The sequence below is a fragment of the Colossoma macropomum genome, unplaced genomic scaffold (genome assembly GCF_904425465.1).
Source record: "Colossoma macropomum unplaced genomic scaffold, Colossoma_macropomum, whole genome shotgun sequence".
NCBI lineage: Eukaryota > Metazoa > Chordata > Actinopteri > Characiformes > Serrasalmidae > Colossoma > Colossoma macropomum.
The window spans coordinates 34,172,980-34,182,030 of NW_023494801.1; positions in this window are offsets into that span (position 1 = coordinate 34,172,980).

A 9,051-nucleotide genomic window follows, 5' to 3' on the forward strand; every position below is an offset into this window, starting at 1 on the left:
GAAGCTGTATAGAACCATGTACAACATTCTCCATCAATCTGAAGAACCCCTTCATGATGCAAAGGGTTATCTGAATGATCACGGTTCTATATAGAGCCATTTTCTTCACTAAAGAACCCTTGAAGCACCATCATGTTTAAGTGTGTTGCCTGGTGGAACGTTGTTGATAATGATCAGCATGTCAGTCATATGTTTAAATTAATTGAGTGTCGGGATTAAAGTGGCACATTCGGTTACTTTATGCTCACAGCAGCACTGCTCTGTCTGATCCACTCAGACCAGCACAACACACACTAACACACCACCACCACGTCAGTGTTACTGCAGTGCTGAGAATGATCCAGCACCCAAATAGTACCTGCTCTGTGAGGGTCCATGGGGGTCCTGACCACTGAAGAACAGGGTAAAAGGGGGCTAACAAAGTATCAGAGAAACAGATGGACTACAGTCTGTAACTGTAGAACTACAAAGTGCACCTATGTAGTAAGTGGAGCTGATAAAATGGACAATGAGCGTAGAAACAAGGAGGTGGTCAGAATGTTGCAGCTAATATATGTATATTAGATTTAGTGCATGCAAGAATTAAGTCAGTACCTTCTAATTATAGATGCATAATAACGAAATAGATTAATATTTCTGTAATATCTAATTACATTATCATATAAGTGAAACCTGCATTTGTCTAGTTCTGTAATTTGATATATATTAATTAATTACCGCGTAATACTGGTCGATTTATCAGAAACACCTACACTTTAAAAAAAGGGATGGTTCTTCAGGGGTTCTTAAGTAAATAAAATGGTTTTATATAGCACCAAGAAGGGTTCTTCTACTGTTACAAGCTTGACATCTTAACGACAGAAGAACCCTTTTCAAAAAGGTTCTGTATAGAACCATGAGCACTCAAAGAACCCTTTGCATGATTAAAGTGTTCAGCGTGAAAGAGTTCCTAAGAATGTTCTGGAGATGGTTCTATGTAGCACGAAGAAAGGTCCTACTGTTAAAAGCTTGACATTGCAACAATAGTTCTATGTAGAACCATGAACACTCAAAGTACCCTTTGCATGATTGAAGGGTTCTTTACATCATGTAAGGGTTTTTAAGAATGTGCTGTAGATGGTTCTATATAGCACCAAGAAGGGTTCCTCTACTGTTACAAGCTTGACATCATAACAACAAAAGAAACACTTTTCAAAAATGTTCTATATAGAACCATGAACACTCAAAGAACCCTTTGCATGATTCAAGGGTTCATTGCATCATGTAAGGGTTCTTAACAATGATCTGGAGATGGTTCTATGTAGCACCAAAAAGGGTTCTTCTATTGTTAGAAGCTTGACATCGTAACAATAGAAGGACCCTTTTTGGAAAAGGTTCTATATAGAACCATGAACACTCAAAGTACTCTTTGCGTGATTGAAGGGTTCTTAACATCATCAAAGGGTTCTTTAGAATGTGCTGTAGATGGTTCTATATAGCATCAAGAAGGGTTCTTCTATTGTTGCAAGCTTGACATCGTGACAAGAGAAGAACCCTTTTCAAAAAGGTTCTGCATAGGACCATGAACACTCAAAGAACCCTTTGCATGATTAAAGAAGGGTTGAAGGGTTCAAGAATGTGCTATAGGTGGTTCTATATAGAACCTTTTTGAAAAGGGTTCTTCCATTGTTTACGATGTCTAGCTTGTAACAACAGAAGAACCCTTTTCAAAAAGGTTCTGCATAGAACCATCAACACTCAAAGAACCCTTTGCATGATTAAAGAAGGGTTGAAGGGTTCAAGAATGTGCTATAGGTGGTTCTATATAGAACCTTTTTGAAAAGGGTTCTTCCATTGTTTACGATGTCTAGCTTGTAACAACAGAAGAACCCTTTTCAAAAAGGTTCTATATAGATCCATCAGCACATTCTGAAGAGCCCTCACGTGACACAAAGAACCCTTAAATCATGCATGGGTACTTTGAGTGTTCACTGTTATACAGAACCATTTTCTTCACTAAAGAACCCTTAAAGAACCATCTTTTGCAGGTTTACAGACTGTATCAAACAGTTACTGTTATTCCATCACTTATATGTCTGTATTATATATTTTTCCATTTAACCCCATATTGGAGGTGCAGCAGCATCACCGGCTCCGCTGCTGATGATGTGTCCAGTCTGACCTGTTGCTCATCTAAACAGTCCGGAGATTTACGGCTTTAATCGCAGCTCTCTTTGAAGCACAAATAGGACAGCATGTTGCTGACCTCGTGCCAGATGTGCACAGATGTTTAAAGAGTCACCCAGCGGGGGTGTGGCCTCATCCTGCTGCATTTATTCAGCATATACAGCACCGAGGTTCCACAGAGAGCCAGCAGGATCCTCTCCGGACCCCCTTTTATGGACCACTGACGTTTGAGTAAGTCATTTTGCACATCGTGGGCAGCTGTAGGTTGTTTATTGTTTGTGTAGTTTTAAATGCAGCCGTGTGGACGTGAATATTCACTGTAGATGGCGGTGTGGACTGACCAGTTGCACTAAACAATATTTAGACACTGACCGGTTGTAATGAGTAGAATATTATGTACGGGATGGTAGTTTTATGTCGTACCCAGTTGTACTGAATAGAATCTTTAGCTACTGACCGATCACGCTGAATAGAATTTTTATGTACTAACCAGTCCTACTGAGGATAGTGTTTATGTATTGACCAGTCGCACTGAATCGAATATTATGTACCGGTCACTTGCGTTTATGTCCAGACCAGTTCTACTGAATAGAATTTTCATATACTGACCAGTTGTACTAAATTTATATTGCGTTTGTGGAAATTCTATATAGTGAATCACACCGAATACAGTGTTTAAGTACTGACCAGTCGCACTGAAAAGAATGTTTGGGTACTGACCAGTCATACTGAATACAACGTTTGGGTGCTGAACAGTTGCACTGAATAGAATGTCTACTGGTCAGTTTTACTAAATATAATTTTTATGGACTGACCAGTTGTACTAAATTTGTATTGTATTTGTAGTAAATGGTCATATTGAATGCAATGTTTAAGTACTGCCCAGTAGTACTGAATAGAATGTTTATGGACTGACCAGCTCTACTGAATTTATTTTTACACTGCCCAGTTGTACTAAGTTGGTCTTGCATTTATAGAATTTATACATAGTGTATGGTCATACTGATTAGAATGTTCAAGTACTGACCCGTCGTACAGAATACAGTTTAAATGTACTGAGTAGAGTTTTAGACACTGACCAGTTGCACTAAATAGAATGTTTGGGTACTGACCAGTTGTACTTAATAGAATGTTTAGGCACTGACCCATCATACTGAATAGAATGTCTATGTACTGACCAGTTTTACTCAATATAATTTTATGTACTGACCAGTTGTACTACATTTGTATTGTATGTGTAAAGCTTGTTTGTAGTGAATGGTCACATTGAATGGAATTTTTAGTACTGCCCAGTAGTACTGAATAGAATGTTAATGGACTGACCAGTCGCAATGAATACAATGTTTAAGTACTGACCTGTCAAACTGAAAAGAATGTTTGGGTACCGGCTAGTTGCACTGAATAGAATATCTATGTACTGACCAGTGGTACTGAATAGAAGTTTTGCATTTATGGAATTTATACATAGTGTCTGGTCGTCCTGAATAAAAGTTTAGATTCTGACCAGTCATACAGAATACAGTTCGCAGGTACTGAATAATTGTACTGAATAGAATTTTAAATACTGACCAGTCATACTAAATACAGTTTGTATGTACTGAATATTTGTACTGAATAGAATTTTCAGTACTGACCAGTCATACTATATACAGTTTGTATGTACTGAATATTTGTACTGAATAGAATTTTAGATACTGACCAGTCATACAGAATAGTTTGTGTGGACTGAATATTTGTACTGAATATAATTTTAAGTACTGACCGGTCATACTGAACACAGTTTGTGTGCCTTGAATATTTGTACTGAATAGAATTTTTAAATACTGACCAGTCATACAGAATAGTTTGTGTGTACTGAATATTTGTACTGAATAGAATTTTAGATACTGACCGGTCATACTGAATAGAGTTTGTATGTACTGAATAGAATTTTAGATACTGACCGGTCATACTGAATAGAGTTTGTATGTACTGAATCGAATTTTAGATACTGACCGGTCATACTGAATAGAGTTTGTATGTACTGAAAAGAATTTTAGATACTGACCGGTCATACTGAATAGAGTTTGTATGTACTGAATAGAATTTTAGATACTGACCAGTTATACTGAATAGAGTTTGTATGTACTGAATAGAATTTTAGATACTGACCAGTCATACTGAATAGAGTTTGTATGTACTGAATATTTGTACAGATTTGGTCACTCCTGTCTGTTCATCTCAGTCTCTGGACGTTCTCCACCATGTCGGTCCTGTTGAGCGAGGAGCGGAAGGCGAGCGTAGAGGAGGCCGCTTCGCCCCCCAGAGAGACTTCTTTCAGATTGGCAGTGAAAAGGCGCTGGAACTACTTCCACAAGCCTCTGCTGTCTATTTTAATCGGGGCGCTGGTGTTTGGCACCGGCACTGCCATGTCCCTGCTGTACTTCACTCAGGTGGGCAACGTGCCGTACCTGGTGGGACCCCTGTTCCTGTCTATGGGACTGATGTTTCTGGTTACTGGGCTTGTGTGGATCCCCATCATCAAGCAGAAGATGGTGCACACCGCCATGAGCCAAATGGGCCACGACAGACCCCTCCTGCCCCAGCGCGGGAGCGTCGCCACCATCTCATAAGAAGATTTCTGTCAGTCGGGGGGTGAAGATTGTACTTTCGGTTCTAAAATCTGATTGGCTGAGCCACCAAATGTTGTAAAATAAACAATAACCAATGTGTGGCAATGTAAACAGAGACATTCAGAGATGTTTGGTGTGAAATGGTTCAGATGTCTTTACAGTGGTGGTGATAGGAACCAGGGGTCGCCATGACTACAACACAAATATAGACATTTTATTTACTATCCAGAACCACCAGTGAACCTACACGAGTCTTCTGAGTTTATATGGAATGTTGATGATGGAAAATAGTGGAAAATCTGAAATAATAAGTTTTCTTTGGGGACTATTTTGCCTCACAACACCCTGCATGTTATGTATCCCTCCACCATGAATGGAGTTTAAGGCAAAAATCTTCTCCAAACTATCATAAAACAGTGTCTCAGTCATCAGGCAGTGAATTCATAACCATTTCATGTAGGAACTTTCTGTGAGGGAGCTTTTAGAGGTGGACGTCTGGTTCCTATCACCACCACTGTGAACAGTTCTCATTCTGTAAGTTTCTCTTGAGCGGAGCGTTTCACACCAAACCACTCTGAACCTCTCTGTTTAACCAATTAATTATGCAGAGATTTTGAAAAATCAGTTTATTTTGTATTAATGTGGCAAGTTATTAAAACTATTTGACTGTTAATGGATTAATCTTTGACTGTTATGTTGCTTGGAAACCACAGCTGACTGTTACAATGTGTTACTGTCATTTTACTTCACATTGGCCTAACGATACCCCTCAAACATGGTCAGTCCAGTTTCACACACAGTTTACAGTAGATTATTACTTTATTATTGTACTGTAAAATTATAATATTCCTTGTCATAAACTTTTTAATTCACCAAATGTACAAGAATGAAAATATAGAAACAATGTATAGAATACAGACCCAAAATTATCTACATACATATACAGTGGGTGTCATGTATGATTGTATTTTAAGTATTAAAGTTGTTTACAGTTACAAGGTATACACAAAATAACAGAAATCCCACATTAAAACTCATATTCCCAGGTCATTTTATCAGAAACATTTACCATATAGAAGCAGTTTGAGTGTTTGTAAAACATATCTTAAGGGAAGAAAGTACTTTTTTAGCATTTCAAAGGGTAACGTCATTTTCTTTATGGTGTACCTCAGGGTTCTGTACTAGGCCCACTGTAATTTGATTGTACATGCTACGTTTAGGTCTTATTTTTAAAGAGCATGGGGTCAGTTTTCATAGCTACTTGTAATTACATCATGTATTTAGATATTATGCTTTATATAAGTATGGGATCTATACAGGGGGGTGTACACAATAATGGAAACACAGCAGGAAATACTTCTACTCATTAGCCGTTTTATCCAAAATACCTACCATATGATGCCCTTTGTATGTTTACAGTTACCGACTGTAGTCCTGTTACTGTTTTTCTACCCTCTAAAAATTTGATAGGCTTCTCTAAAACTGTTTTAAAGTGATTTCAAGCATATCTTATATACAAAACGTGATTTTCTTTAGGGTGTACCTCAGAGTTCTGTACTAGGCCCATTTTTTTTCATTGTACAGACCAGACTAAAGGATGCTAACACAAACTGCGCTTCAACAGATGATGTACAGTCTCTAACTACACACCAGCAAGAGAGGGGTTTCCAATAAAGTGACCACACCACCATGTCAGGGTCACTGCTGTGCTGAGAATGGTTCCACCACCCAAATAGCATCTGGTCAGTGGTGGTCCACTTGTGGTCCCTGGTAAACTGTGCAGTAACAGATGGGCTACAGTCGACAACCGTAAACGTGCTCCTTTATGGTCGGTGTTTCTGGAGTCTTTCAAGTGGGGTTTCCGTTATTTCGTCCCCCTCCTGTATGTACATATATCATGTAAATGCGCATATATGCAGCTGGTCAAAGAAGAGGATTGTGGGAAGAGTCCTTGTTTAGGAGGATTATGGACTGTGGATGTATGATGTACACTGTGTTATATAAAAATAAACACTGAATCGAGCTTCGGTAGACGGACACCGAGGACACCGAGGACACCGAGGAGGGAAAAAGTGAAGAGGACGTTTCTGTTTGCACAGCAGCGAATTGTCTGTCATATGAACTGAAAATGTCTCACATCTGTGTCTCTCTGTGAGGTCTGTGGTAGCATTGTGTGTTTTCTCCCGTTAAGCTCTTGTCTTTGTGCTTGTGCTTCAGTAAATCCTCTAAAAACAGGATTAACTTGGCTTCAAATGCTTCCCACTGATGTCATCTGAATTAATTCCACTGAGATGCCGTCTCTCCTGGTCAGACTGAAAAACTGTAACAAACACAAAAACCCTGCATATCTGGGTCAGTTCGCCAAAAACAGCCTTTAGATGGAGAATCGGGGGGACGGCGGCGCTGCGGGTCAGTCCGAGGCAGCTCGTTAGCCAAGAGGGTTTGGGGTTAAAGCAGCATCTACAGCGCTGACCTGCTTCAGCGGATGACCGCTGATGTAAATAAAAGCTTTAGTATCCTCTTACGGCGAACACTGACCCCCACAAAGTCCCAAAAGCTGTAATGATAGTGCTGAGCGATGACGATCAGCTCCAATGTCACGATAAGACAACATTAATAAAGTTAGCATCAAAAACAACGAGTTAGCGTAATAAAGCTAAGCTAAGATTAATATGGCTAATACGTTAGCTTAATAAAGCATGTTAGCATTAATAAAGTCAGTAAGTTGGCATAAAAGTTAGGTTAGCATTGATAAAGTTAGCATTAAAAAGTTTAGCAAGTTAGCATTAATAGTTAACTATAATAAGGTTAATAATTTGGCTCAATAAAGTAAGTTAGCATTAATAAAGTTAATAGGTTAGCATAATAGTTATGTTAGCGTTAACAAAGTTAAGTTAGCATTAATAAAGTCAATTAGTTAGCTTTAACAAAGTTAAGTTAGCATTGATAAGGTTAATAAATTAGCATAATGAAGTCATTAGCGTCAATAAAGCAAGTTAGCATTAATAAAGTTAATAAGTTGGCATAATAGTTATGTTAGCATCAAGTTAGCATTAATAATGTTAATATGTTAACATTAATAATGTAAAGTCAGCATTAATAAAGTTAGAAGGTTAATAATTAAGGTTATTAAGGTTAATAATTTACTGTAAAAAAGAATGTTAGCATTAATAAAGTTAAGCATTGATAATGTTAATAAGCTAGCATTAATAAAGTTAGCATTATAAAGTGAGTTAGCATTGACAACGTAAACAAATTAGCACAATGAAGTTAGCATTAATAAAGTAATTTAGCATTGATAAAGTTAATAAGTTAGCATAATAGTTTTGTTAGCATCAATAATGTTAAATTAGTATTAATAAGATTGATAAGTTAATAAAGTTACCATGAATAAGGTTAATAAGTTAGCAAATAAAATAAGTTAGCATTAATAAACTAAGTTAGCATTAATAAAGTCAATAAATTAGCACACAAAGTAACCTGGCATTAATGAAGTTAATAAGTTAGTATAGAGGGCGCTAGAGGGCGCTCCTGAGCGAGTCCAAAATGAATGGGTTAATATGGAGCATTTGAGCAAAATCATAGTTTATAAATGCTGAAACATTTTTAATGTAAAAGAATACAATAATTTTCTGAACACAGAGCAGCATAAAACATGTTAACACTGCTGTTATATTTTTAAGAGCTTTTAAACTCGAGTTATAGGAGTTTAAAACAGCGCCTCATGTACGTTCATGACATCAGTGAGCGCAAACAGCCAATGAGCTGCTCCGCTCGCCAACCAATCATCACACTCTAGCAGTAAAGCCCGCCTCCTGCTGCCCAAAACCCGTTTACTGTAGAATAAAGGAAACATACAGGTGAGTTTTCTTTGTTTTTTTAGTGAAATCCATCCTTCTACTGTCTAAAATTGAAGGAAAGTTCTGGTTCAGTGATTAAAAACTATTTTAACTTTCCATTTTTAGCCATTCAGCTCCCATTCATTGAGGACTCACTCGCGGGCGCCCTCTGCTGTTTAGCAGTCCTGTTTTTGATATAACGAGGGAAATAGGAAGAGGCCAGACTCCTCATAAACCGGCTCTGGTATGATAACGTTAAATAAGCATTAGCTTCATCAGTTTAAAGCAAAGTAAAATATATACAAATTTAGAGTCTTTTCAGTTTTCTGAAGGTTTCCTGTAGAATATTAAAACAACGCTACAATGTTAAACCAAACTATCAAACCTAAAAATGATTTTAGCTGTTTTAGTGATTAATTGTTTGTTTTGGTGTT